Here is a 14,370-nt window from a genome sequence, read left to right as displayed (position 1 = left end):
AAAGTGTATTTATAAAGTTGAACACATTTAAAATTTAACTTTTTGTTAAAACTTCTGAATTAATTTTATTTTATTTATTAATTTTAAGAACAATATAGGATACATAATATATATGCATATCTAAAAGTTTTTAAATTTCCATTTTCATGTTGTATATATGATTTTTTTCAAATATTTCATGTTAACCTAAAGAGAGTCTCTATCTGTTGATATTCTATTCACATTTTCTATATCTACCATGTTAAAAACAATTTTTCTTTAATTATTTTTAAATATTTATTTATTTGAGAGAAATAGTTACACACACAGAGAGAGAGGGAGAGATCCTCCATCCACTGGTTCACTCCCCAAATGACTGCAATGGCCAGAGCTGGAACAATCCCAAGCCAGGAGCCAGGAGCTTCTTCTGGGTCTCCCACATGGTGCAGGAGCCAAAGGATTTGAGCCATCTTCTGCTACTTTCTTAGGCACATTAACAGGGAGCTGGATTGGAAGTGGAGCAGCAGGGTGTGGCTTCATTCAACACGCCACAGCACTGGCTCCAAAAGCAATTTTTAATAATATAGCTTAATAGAAAATTGCAATTCCTGCCTTGACCACAAGTCAAACTTTTTCTTCATGTTATTCTTTAAAAACAGTTTTACTGAAGTATTAATTTATATATGATATGTTTAACCCAAGTAAAGTATACATCCAGGAGATTTTGGTATATTCACAGAAATGTATAAATATCACTAGAGTCAATTTTTAGAATTGACTCAGAAAAAAAATAAAAACTCTGGCTTTTATCTATCATGCCTCCATCTCCAATTCTTCCATACCATCAATGCCTAGGCAACCACAAATCTGCTTTCCACCTCTCTAAATTTCCCTACTATGTATATTTAATTTAAAAGGTATCATAAACTATGGAGTCTTTGCTATTGGCCTCTTTCATTTAGTGTAATGTCTTTTAGTGTATCCACAATGTACTGTGGATGCATCCTTTATTCCTTTATGTGAATGAATAACACTCCATTTATGGAAATACCACTTTGTTTTCAATCCATTTATCATTGGATGGTCATTTGTGTTGTTTCTGTTATCAAAAATGTTTATTATTAACAATAATATGGCTATAAGCATTTGTATATATGATTTTGAGTGCACTTATGTTTGTATTACTCTTGGGTATATAGCTATAAGTGGAATTTTTCAAGATCATATGTAACTCTGTTTAAGCATTTCAGGAGCTGCCAGGCTGTGTCTAAAGCAGCTAGATAAATTTGCATTCCCATCAGCAGTTTATTACGATTCTTATTTCTCCATCTTCTCCAAAAGTTGTGAGCACCCGAGTTTTTAAAGCAATATTTACTTTAGAAATATAAAGGAAGAGAGACAGACTGACAGGTAGAAAGTCAGACAACAGAGAACCCAATCTGGTTCATTTTCCAGATGCCTACAGCAGCTAAGGCTGAGTCAGGCCAAAGCAGAGAGACTGGAACCCAATTTAGGGACCCAGGTCTGGAAATATATATTGGAAACTAATAATTGTCAGGCAACATTCCAAATTCTGGAGATGTTTTAGTAAATGAGACATACAGATTCAATCTTCAGGGTTGCAGCACTATTCTATTTGTCTTATAGTTTCTATATTTCTTATTTCTCCTTTCTTGTTCCCTTTTCTGAATTAATTCATCTTTATTGTGCTTTTTGTTGGTATTTTTATGATAAATTTATAGTTCTTCTTATTATTATTTTGCCTATTGGTTTTTGTATATATCTACTGATAGAAAAATGCCAGGAGAACACTTTGCTAGGATAATCAATTGTTGGCTTTATTTCTGTTTAATGAACAGATATATTCTGATCCGTTGTTTAGTTGGAATGCCTTAGGGATCAATGTGCAAGACCTCACATTAAAAAAGAAAGAAAAGATACTAATTATGCACTCCCATATGCTATCTTAATTAGTGCATGTTTTTAGAGCTTTAAAATATAGGATAATGAAATAAATAATCATATATTTTAGTTGTTTCATTTATTCCTTTTCTACAAGTGAGATAGCTGAATCAAAATAAGGGTATGCAGACCTCTTAAAATCATAAAACAAATGCCGAGCTTTCTCCCAATTCACAACTGAAATCGTATTATTTATTTCCCCTGGTTAGCTAAGTCATTCCTATTTAATTTTATCTTAAAATACATAAAATTAAATTAAACTAGTGATGATCTCTGATAATTGTAGGTGATCTGCCTTGTGCAATCATGGGTGTATATCACCTTCCAAAAATTATAGTGCTGGTGGTTCATCTGTTGACTCCAAGCACTCAGCAATGGTAAAGGGCCTGACATTTCTGGAAAAAAATGGCAATTGTACATCTACAGAAAATAAATAAAACAATCCCCATATAATTTTCCACTTGTGTACTCCTGACTTCATTTAAATTGTGTACTGATCCAATCACTTGGGTTTGTTAATAGCTCCACAGAGGAATAGTCATTGCTAATGCGTGAACACCAAGATCCATTTTCTCTGATTATTGTTTTGTGATGTTGCTAATTTGACAGTTCCTGCTGAACGTAGGCTCATTATTTTGTGTCATTGTTTTGGAAAAAGGAATATCAAATGAGCTGCAAAGAAACTTACAAATAAGTGTGTGGTGGATAGGTTAGGGGCTGAGTGTTGTTCTCTAGGTATAGTGAAAAAACAGACAAACTAACATAGTAAGGAAAAAACCACTTGACCCCTGTAAGATACCTACTCATCTCTCAAAACTTAAATAATAATGACTCAGCTATACCCTAACCAAGAGAACAAGCCCACTTTCTGTGCTTATGTAATGGACAAATATCTATGTCTATCTATAATCAACAGATTTCTGAAATCTCACATACATTGCACTCTTATTTATTGCTACCTAATTTCACGGGGGAAAACAAAGTTATTGTTGTCTATTATGCCTTGTAAAATCAGACCCCTGCCCACCCTGAAGCCAAGTTGTACCTATTTTGGCTTCTCAAAGTTTCCACTTCTCTCTTCTACTTCAAAGCTCTATAGATACTCATATCCACTCATAACCAAAAAGCAATATAGATTTCCTGGAACTTCTTCCCACCTCTCAGTCTCATCAATTCATTTTTTTTATGTTTATCAGCTTAAAATAATTTTGTTAAAGAAGCTTTTGCCACATCTCACCCGTCTATACAAGATCATTCCTCCTTCACATCATTAATCACATCCTAACTCCATTCAATATCTAGTGCCCACTGGATTCTGGGCTAGAGAAAGGCATGGCTATTTTCCCCACCCTTGAATCCTCACTGCCTCTTCAGAGCCTGACACACAGTGGTCCCCATTATATCTCTGGTGATTAAGCTGATAACCATGACACATTTCCTCTCAATGATGTGCCTCTATTTCGTATGTTCCCTCTGCTTGAATAGCCTTCTCCAGCATTTTGATGTCTTTATTTTCACTTAAAGATCCAGTTCTTACTTCTTTTCTTCCAGAGGTTTTTGTATTGTGCTTCCTCCCTGCCATCTTTCTTGCCTTGGCTTGTGTCCTTCTTCTATGTTCCCACAGCGCTCTTTGCACACAGATTTCCCAAACCCACACCACGTAGGAGTGCAGCTCTAAGTTATGTATATACCTTGCAGAACTGTAGCACCTCATAGACAAGAATGATATTTACTTTTCCACAAATGACCAGAAAAAATGCATCACACCTAAGCAGAACATATATGTCCCAATATATTATTAAAAGAAAAAGAGGTAACAATTATAATAGATATACCCCCACTCAATATTAAAGTTGGCCACAATCACTCACAGAATACAGCACAGGGTGGTGGTGGTTGGGGAGCAAGTGATGGATAATGTACATTTACAGAGAGGCTGTTAGGATCTTTCCAATAAATATTGTATGAAAATGGATTTGTTCTTTCCCAATTTTCTTTGTGCATTTGAGATACCTGAGAATATTTATCATTATACATTTTCTTATAAAGCATAATTAAAATATCCCTCAAGAGTTCTATATGTGAAATTAATTTCTGAGAACAAGTGGGTGCCAATCTTGGTTGCCTGGTAACAGTCTTCTTAACCTAAATAATTCACCCTGCATTTAACATGTTCCATCTGATTTGCTGATGCCTTGCAAGCTCTGTAACATAGATGACAAGGTTATCAGGGGAGATGAAAAGCATGAATCCTAGAGTCATTCTTATTGCCCCTCTGTAGAGCTGTCAGTGACTTTGCTCCCTCCACTCATCACACTCCATCATTGCTTTAGGATCAGGAATGCCTGATATTCAGCTAAAGCCACTCCAATCCATGAGAAATGGCAAGTCTTCTTATAATTGTTAGATTCTACATGTTTATTTTTGTTTCTAAGATTCTTAATATAACATGTAAGATAGAAAAAAAATCACTATATGAAGATTTAAAAGAAAAACACAAAAATAAATTTTAAAAATATATGAAAAAGTGGAATGAAAAGGTAACATGGCCGGCACCGTGGCTCACTTGGCTAATCCTCCGCCTGCGTCGTTGGTACTCCAGGTTCTAGTCCCAGTTGGGGCGCTGGATTCTGTCCCGGCTGCTCCTCTTCCAGTCCAGCTCTCTGCTGTGGCCTGGAAGGGCAGTGGAGGATGGCCCAGGTCCTTGGGCCCTGCACCTGCGTAGGAGACCAGGAGGAAGCACCTGGCTCCTGGCTTCGGATAGGCACAGTATGCCAGCTGTAGCAGCCATTTGGGGGGTGAACCATGGAGGGAAGACCTTTCTCTCTGTCTCTCTCTCACTATCTGTAACTCTACCTGACAAATAAAAAAAAAAGATAAGGTAATGCACATTTTCCTTGAAGTTTTTGAAGACAAGACACACCTGCACACAAACACACACACACACACACACACACAAACACCAAGTGACTTCAAAATGTTCATGGAAAAATGGAATTAAAACAAACTTATTTTGTGGGAGAAAATCTTGAAATCCATGTGATTTTTCATAATATCATTTTTGATCAATTTTTTGAAGACTCCTCATCTCTCTCTCTCTCTCTGTGTGTGTGTGTGTGTGTGTGTGTGTGTGCCTGTATGAAGCACATACAATATGCTGAACAACTTTGTAAATCTACAGACCCTTATTTAATCAATTGGTTGAACGGTTTTCAAGTAATCACATTGTCTCATATTCTTGCTTGGTGTTGTCAGTGGACAAACCTGACAGTGGCGCCAAGTCTTTGGCCATTATGAACAAGACTGAATGACAGCGTAAAAGAGAAAATTTGGAAAGGAAACGCTGCGTTTCATCCCTGTTTCTAAACTTTTAATACAAAAGGACACTTCATCTGAGGAAAGGGAGCAAGTCAGAGTACTGGGCTAAGAGTGGGAGGCTGCTAAGTCCCCTCAAGCCTTCCATTGACTTTCTGACAGCACGGGTGACCTTAACTCCTCAATAGCTCCCTCAGTCACTCTGGAGCGCAGCTGGAAGTGGGAGACCCTGTGACGGTGCATATGGCATTGTGAATGGCAGAGAAGAGCTTACCCTGAGAGGGGCATTCTCTCTGGCTTAAGAGAGCAGCGTATCTGAGGAAAAAGATGGGACTCAGGCTCCATCCAGCAGATCACCCTCATGCAGCCTCACTGAGGCCTACTTATGAGGTTTTCAGAGTGGGTCCAAGAGCAGAAGGAAAAGAAACCTTTCTTTCCGATATTGTGTTCAGTCCATGAAAGTGTCAGCAGCTTTCCTTGAATTCTAGGAAGAAGAAGAAACCATTGAATCACTTGTACCTCAATGTGATGAGAATACAGAATGAGACTCAAGGTAGAAACTAACCAGGAAGCAAACAGGTTAAATTTTTGCTCATGAGTTTCTATAATTTGAAATTCACAATTACCAAAGAGTTGTGACATTGGACATAAGTATCCATGTCATGTCTTTGAATAAAACCTATGGGTAACCATGGTACCTCCTGTTAGAGACATTTAGTGAAGCAGAGAAAGGGCTGAGCCTAGTTCTGCCAACATTAAGACTCTAGAGAACAGTAGGAATAAGCGAAGCAAAGAAAGTGTGAGAATTTACTGAGGTTGGAGGGTGGTATCTTAGAAGTATAGGGTTTACACTTCAAGTATAACTTTACTGTGATTTTGTTTTTATTGATTTTTCTTTTATAATTCATGATTTCTGTTTTTTTATATTGTTTTAAAATATCTTCTAAACTGCATACTGTAAAAACATCTTTCTAATTTCCCTTTTAGATTTTTATAGTTTGAATATTTAAGATAGTCATGCCATCTGGAGTTCCACACAAAATATAAGTTTGATTTTTAATTCTATGTTTTTTTCATGGAAAGTAAATATGTCAAACCAGTTTTTCTTTAATTAATCATTTTCACCACTAAATTGAAATGTCATGTTCATTATGTATTAGATTTCCATAAATAAAAGAACCTTCTTCTGTACACAAAGCTCCATTGATCTTTTAATGTACTCTGTCAATACTAGACTTTCATTTTTGAAAGCCAGTGAGAACAGAGATCTTTTAACAGAGCTAGGAATGAGCAAGGCTGATGCCAGAAGCTGGGAACTCAATCCAGGTCTCTCAGATAATTGGTAGGGATCCATCCACTTGAGCCATCACTTACCTCCTCACAGGGTGTGCATTAGCAGGAAGGTGGAATAGGAATGGAGATGAGATTCCACCCAAGAACTCTTAACTGGGATGTGGGCCTCCCAACTGGCATCTTAACTGCTGGAACAAGTGCTTGCTCCCATAAGGGACTTTGAAATAAACTAGTTATAAGTAATTTTAGAGGCCCTGTAATCCAAATCCTTTCCACTATTGTTTTAAAAAATTGTTAGCATGTTCCACATAGAAAATTCTCATACACAAACTTTAAAATCCCCTTTTGCATGTCAATAAGAAGCCTCCCGAATTGTTGAGTGCTTTGGGGTTCCATTATTATATTAATTTGGGGAGTTTACTTATCCTGATTCTTAGTATCAGCAATACTATTTTGCAGATAACGTTGCTGTTCTCTTTATATACAAATTCATTTTTCATTTTATAATTTTGTCACTTACATAAATGATAGTTAATCTAAATATCAAACAGATCATGATTTGTATAAAGAACTTTGACTTGTATGTACTTATATTGTCTTTAAACATTTTAAAATTATATTTATTTAAATATTTAACTTGATGCATGGATAAACATTTTATAGTGGATTGAGTACTATAGTGAAGTAAACTTTAACACGTGTATGGATAGTATGGTTTTTCCCTTGGCTTCTGCCATTGTCATGAGACTGTTGCTCCTAGAATGGTATTTAGCAGATCTGAACCAAACCTTCAATCTGCCACCAAACTCAACCAGACCAGAGGCTAAAGCACAGCTCACCAGCCGCTTGTAACCAAAATTAGCAAAACCTTAGATGACGTGAAATCTATAGATGTGAGAATAAAGGCTCATCACTGTAAGCCATGAAGTTAGTTTGTTGTGAAGCATTGTTTTGGTAGCAACTGAATTATCCAGTACCAAATCAAATGAATAAAGACAACAGTAAAAACAACAAAATGATGAATGTCTTAATATCACTTAATTTTTTCTAGCTTGTATTTAAGTCCCTTACTTTACTCTCACTACATCCATGATTTCCAGAGATGTATTGAACAATACAGCAGGTTACCTCTCTCTTATTTTTGCTGTAAAATTTAGTTATAAATCAAAAATTCGTTTCATGACTGCCTTAAGACAGACCATATGCTAGAAGATAATTTTACTCATATAGAAAACAATGGAATTGTAACTGGAATATACCAATAACATCTACAAAACAGTAAGAGAAATGAAAAGTATCCAAAAGAAAATGAGCACATATACCAAAGCAATGCAGAGACAAGAGAACATATGTAATCAGCATATGTAAGCATGCTCAATCTCATTAGGAACCTGTAACATAAAAGGCCAAGTCATCAGATCAGATCAAGTGATGATGTTAAGATTTTATTTGTAATGAAACTGGAAGTAATGACACTTCTCATACTTTACGGATGGGTTTGTTAAATTCTCAAAGCTGTGGAGAGCTATCTGACAATCTCTGGGAATCCAAACACATACAGAGTTTAGGACCCAACACTTCCACTGCAGAGTCTAGGGCATCTCTTGCACATGGCCATCTGAAGACACGTGTGACATTTTGTGGCAACACTGTTTTAAGAAAAAACTTATGGAGAACACTCAGATGTCAAAAAAAAAAAAATAAAATAATACATGGAGCACTTGTATACAGTGGAATACAATAGAACTCAAAATTAAAAACACAGAGGCCGGCGCCGCGGCTCACTAGGCTAATCCTCCGCCTTGCGGCGCCAGCACACCGGGTTCTAGTCCCGATCGGGGCGCCGGATTCTGTCCCGGTTGCCCCTCTTCCAGGCCAGCCCTCTGCTGTGGCCAGGGAGTGCAGTGGAGGATGGCCTAGGTGCTTGGGCCCTGCACCCCATGGAGACCAGGAAAAGCACCTGGCTCCTGCCATCGGATCAGCGCGGTGCGCCGGCCGCAGCGCGCCAGCCACGGCGGCCATTGGAGGGTGAACCAACGGCAAAGGAAGACCTTTCTCTCTGTCTCTCTCTCTTACTGTCCACTCTGCCTGTCAAAAAAAAAAAAAAAAATTAAAAACACAGAACTGAGCATTTTGGCACAACAACAACAACAAAAAAACCTCGTAAAATCAACAATCACTTAATTTTTTATGTAATCTAAAGTAAATTTGCAGTTTTTCCAAACCAGGGCGGCAGGATCACAGAAAGGCTTTTTCACTTTTTTCCTCAACTAGGCTTGTAGTCCTGCCTTATGAGCAGGAATAAAATCTGAGGATTTTTTTTTTTTAAATGCTTCTTCCTCCTTTGAACATCAGTTAAATTCAGGATGCATTGTTATCAGATGGACTGTTTTGATTCTAATATGACATTTAGAAACCTTCAGTGCAATTGGAGTATCTCATTACTCCTACAAAACTATGCTAGTTTTAGACTGTGCATCATTTAGGTGTGACTGCTGTTTATCTTGGCTTTCGTGCTGACCCGTGCACTCTAAGCACACTGCTGCCATCATTGAGTACAGGTAGGAAACACCTTGTCATCTGTGATGCATCTCCTCCTGGTTCCATTGTTGCTTCTCATACTTTAATAACTATTTTAAAATAAAAAGTGTGTTTCCTCTTATTGCTGTGTACCCATCAGTATCTGGGCATTTGAGGCTTTTTCTGTCTCTTCTGTTTGTGACTTACCATCGATTGCCATACTATTTCCTTCTTTGTATTCTTTTTATCTTGGCCATTTTTCTTTCTCATCCCTCTGCGTTCAGCTTAAAATTTAAGAATCCACCAGTCTCCAGGCAAAGACATTCTTTCCTGGCATTAAGAGAGACAGATGATCTATGCAATAGACAATCCTCTCTCAGCTACAGCTCAGTCTGTTGCTGTATTTTACAGATACTCTTTTCCCTTCCAAAGTCTTAAAGTTAGTGATAAGCAATGAGAAGAGTACTGATGCTATTTATTCTGAAGATGATTCCTTATTTTATTTAAAGCATTATCAGTTTGGGTGGAGGGGAGGTGTATGGCAGTGTGGCATAACAGGTTTAGCTGCTACCTGCAATACCTTCATCCCATATGGGCACCGGTTCAAGTTCCAGCTGCTCCACTTTTGATCCAGCTCCCTGTTAATGTGCCTAGGAAAGCAGTAAAAGATGGCCAGAGTCCTTGAGCCCCTGTACCCACTTGAGAGACCTGGATGAGGCTCCTGGCTCGTGGCTTCAGCTCAGCCTAGTCCAAGCCATTGTAGCCATTTGGGGAGTGAACCAGTGGATGGAAGATCTCTCTCTCTCTCTCTCTCTCTTTCTAACTCTGCCTTTCAAATAAATAAAAATAAATCTCTAAAAAAAGTAAAAATAAAATAAAAACTGAAGTTTTATCAATTTCCATATAAAAGCGTCAAGTGTATAGTTATTGATAGTTTGGATAAGTCTTTTGAGCCTCTCCAGTCCCTGCTGGGTCCCTTACCTAGAAGAGGAGTCCATTTTCTAACTAACAAAGCCACATTCTTCTATGCCATTTCAATAGGAGGAATTCCAAAGCAGAATTTTGTGGTAGCCACTTTCAGGAGGACAGAAAAGTAATGAGGGACTGTGGCTTTTAGTTATAAAACAACATGCTGACAACTTTTGATCCAAGAAATATCACTGTATAAGATTTCTTTATTTTTGCTTTATTCGGAATATATACTTTTAAGGATAGAGATAACAAGTAGAACTCTGTGGTGAGAGGGTCAAGGAAAGAGCTCACTTAGAAAACCTGTGATTAATTTGCCTTCTGAATTTCTGAGACAGTGCAGTGAAGGCATTTCTAAAATAGCAGTGTGGTTACAAGTGACTGAGTAAACAGTGTAATAACTGTCACTGGAATTTAATTTCACATGTTCTGCTAGAAGCCCTGGTCTTAGAGAGAATGCCATGAATATGTTCGCTATCAGGGTGACTATAAAGAGAAGACAGCAAAGAGGAATGTCCAGTTTCTGAAATACTAATAGTTCCTCTGTTCTCTCAATGTACGAGGGGCTTCAAAGAGTTCATAGAAGTGCATATTATGAAACAAGTATGCATATATTACAAAAGTTCTTTGTGCCTAGAAAAACATATCTTTTAATTTCATTTTCCTATGAAGTTCTTGAAGTACCCTTGTGTATGCTTTGAATTGCCAATCTGTATGCATATTTTTCAGGCACTCTAGAGTATGAAGCCAAAATTTTGATTTTCTTGGGCAGGCATTTGACACAGTGGTTTCAATACTGCTTGGTTTGAGTCCTAGATCCTCTGCTTCCCACCCAGCTTCCTGCTAAGGCACACTATGGGAGGCAGCAGGTATTTGTTCCAATACTTGGGTCCATGCCACCGACTTTGAAGACATTTACTGAGTTCCAGGCTCCTGGCTTTGGTATGGCATAGTCATGGCTGTTGTGGGAACATGGGGAGTGAACCAGGGGCTGGAGAACCTTTACATGTCTGTCTCTGTCTCTCTGACTTTGTCCCTCTGCCTTTCAAATTAAAGAAAATAAATAAATACAATTGATAAAAATTGATTTTCTTAGTAATGAAATTATAACAAATTTAATGAAAGAAAATATCTATCTGTGCACTTTGTCTTTTTCTGGGTAGACTTTAAAATACTGATAACTATTGTTTATTGAACATGTATTATATATCTAGGACTTTACATAGATCGTTCATTTTTGTAAATACATATATAAGTTAATAGCAAGAGGTGGTTATTGACTTTCTATATATTTTAAAGATTTGAGGAAACAAGGTCCTATTAGGTTAAATGATTTGTTCAAAGTCTCATAATTGGTCAGTGCTAGTGCTGGAATTTTGATAGAAGAAAATTGAAAAGGTTGTTTTTCTAATCAAATGTAGGATCTATTCTGTAAATAAAGATGTAGGAGTCTACTGTAAGTATATGTTGGCACTATAAAGGACCCAATGTGTGATAAAACATGCTGGCTGACATGATGGAAACAGGTCTATCAGAAGGTTGATTTTTATAAGCAACGTGGTTTTCTCTTAGTGGCTATAGATTCAGGAGAGATTTCATTGATGTGGTTTGTGAATCAAGGCAGAGTCCTTTCAGGTAAAGATGAATATGATTGTTCTTTATGAATAGTAGAATGAAATAGTGCTTTCTGATGCAGCTGGGGATGTGACCAGAGGGGAATTCATGTGCAGCTTTGCACTTGTAATGTACCACTAGGTGGCACTGAGTCTACAGAGCTGGGCTCAGCCCAAGCTGAACTCCATTGGATAAAATGATAGCTTCTTGGCAGGGTGTGAATGAGCGCCTCTTGTAAGGGCCTTCTAATAAAAATCTGTGGATCATGTTTGATTCTCAGCCATACTTCATATCAGCTGCTATTTATATTATGCTATAAGCCTTCGTTATCTCTGACCCCTGCTGGTTGCCTCAGTGTCAAACATTTTTGAATTGGAGATGATAGGGCTTGGGCGGATTGTGAAGGAGAATGTTAGTGTGTTGATGTTGCCTGTGTGTACTGTTCTGATAATATGCCATCCTTTGATAGTTATTGACTCTTCTTCAGATTGAAGTACACCTGTAATAATTAACTCCTGGGTAGAGACATTTGAACAAAGAACAGACAGTACCCCTGATCCTTGGAATAAAATCCGGTCTCTTTACAGCTTAAATATATTTGTTTGTTATCATTACATTTTGAATGAAACAATGTTTATAAATCAATTAAGCTTTAGTGAAATAGAGGGAGATTCTTTGAAACCAGATCTTTCTTTTCCTTGCCCAAGCACACTAAATGGAGAGCTTGAAAATAAAGAGAATGCTTATTAAAACAGGAGCATAATATCTTAAATTTCAGAGAAAAGGTTTGATTTTTCAAGGGAAGCTATGTGTTGAAACTTAAAACTCTTCAAATATAAATCATATTAATGAAATTTAAATTTATACCATAGATAACCACCACCAATTATGAACAGAATATAAATTCATGATGATGAAAGATTAGATTACAGTCTCAGTGCTCTTTCAACATGAAATAGGAGTATAGTTGGAAAGATATTTAATCAAATATTTCACAAGATCTAATTTCTTCTAATGAACACTAGAAATATGATGTGAGGCTGGTGAATTCATAATCTCATTGTACAGATGAGATACTATGTGAAACAAAATTTAATCATTTCTCTAAATCTTTCAAGACCTTGCCAATGGCATTTCCAGAGAATTCTCTAGTTAGTAGTGCATTTCACACCATCCTTGCCTCTTCTTAGCCTGACTTACTTGACTTCCTTGCTAGAGTCTGATGGCTTCTTGAGTATGGGCAACTGCTACTTTTCATACAATGAACTCACCCACCTCAACCTCCCACCATTCTCCAAGTTTTACCTCGAACAGCCCTATAGCTACATTAATGCAGACCTGGGTCAGCAACTTCAAGATGGAGTAATAGACAAATTTCTGGATAAATTCTTGTTTTCCAGATGGACAAACAGGTTTAGCAGTCTAGGCCATAGTCTCCTAAATATCATTACTGCAATAAAACTAAATTGCATGAAACATGCAGGTTGTCTAGGAGTCAAGTGAGTTATGGAAAATTTGCAAATAATACTTACATCCTGGAAATTTACAAGACCGGTTTGCACATGAAGGACTTCCAGAAGTGCTATAGTAATAAAATCTGTTGAAATCCGAAATGATTTATTGCTGAGCAGGCTGCTTTTGGTTAATGAAGCAGATGGAGTGGATGGCCATGACACTAGGCCATGCATGCCTCACAAGCTGGTGGGTGATGGAGAACTCGGCCAGGTGATGGCCTATCATCTACAACTTGATTTCCACATGGTTGAAGGTTTGGAAGTTGTAGACGCCCACCATGCTGCCCAGAACACATCCCACAGATGTGTCTACACTACTTTTGGCTTCTCCATGGGAGGTGCCGGTCAGTGCTTCACCGGCTGCAGGCTATGGCTGAGCCACTGCCAATGCAGAGTACTGTACATCTGTGTTGTCTCCTCCTATGACATACCCAGCATCTCGTCAGACTTCATGCCTCCATGAAATTGCAGAAGGTCAGCTTCTTTTTCTGGTCCACTTCTTTCTTTTTTTTTTTAAATATGGAGCACTTGCATGTCATCCTTGTGCAGGGGCCATGCTAATGTTCTTTGTATCGTATATGTGCTGCCAAAGAGATCACTCTGGTCTAAGTCTGTCATCTTGTTGGCTTCCCTGGAAAGACTACTTGAAACACAATATTTACCAAACATATTTGAATGCTACACTTTTTAAAATAATTATTTAATGACATTAGAGGACTCAACAAACCAGATAATGAATTAACTAAAGAGCTGACCCTGGTAGTTCCAGAATATGTTTTTTTAGTATTTATTTATTTAATTTAAAGAGTTAAAGAGAGAGAGAGAGAGAGAGAGAGATTCCATCTACTTGTTTACTCCACAAATGGCCGCGACACATGGAGCTGAGCCGATTTGAACCCAGGAGCCAAGAGTTTCTTCCACGTCTACCACATGGATGCAGGGACACAAGAAATTGGGTCATTGTCTTCTTTCTTTCCCAGGAGCATTATTGGTGAGCTGGATCTGAAGTGGAGCAGCCAGGACTCTGTCAATGCTGCAGGCAGCAACATTACCCACTATGCCACACTGCTATCCCCAACCCAGAGAAATTTTAATTTTTGGAATATAAAGTTTTGTACTTCAACTACATTATGCTACACAATCCATGTTGTCCATGAACCTGCCTGGCTTGGAATGGACAGTTCTTCCTTTTTGCTCCAGTTGC

The 14,370-nt window shown here is 37.7% G+C and overlaps 1 pseudogene; it reads right to left on the bottom strand.

Moving 5' to 3' along the window:
- Positions 1-13,679: 13,679 nt before the first annotated feature.
- Positions 13,680-13,773, bottom strand: LOC127492538 (U6 spliceosomal RNA; annotated as a pseudogene).
- Between the last annotated feature and the right edge of the window lie 597 nt (positions 13,774-14,370).

This window comes from Oryctolagus cuniculus, chromosome 10 (genome assembly GCF_964237555.1).
Source record: "Oryctolagus cuniculus chromosome 10, mOryCun1.1, whole genome shotgun sequence".
Taxonomy (NCBI): domain Eukaryota; kingdom Metazoa; phylum Chordata; class Mammalia; order Lagomorpha; family Leporidae; genus Oryctolagus; species Oryctolagus cuniculus.
This window is presented reverse-complemented; position numbering and strand designations above follow the sequence as displayed.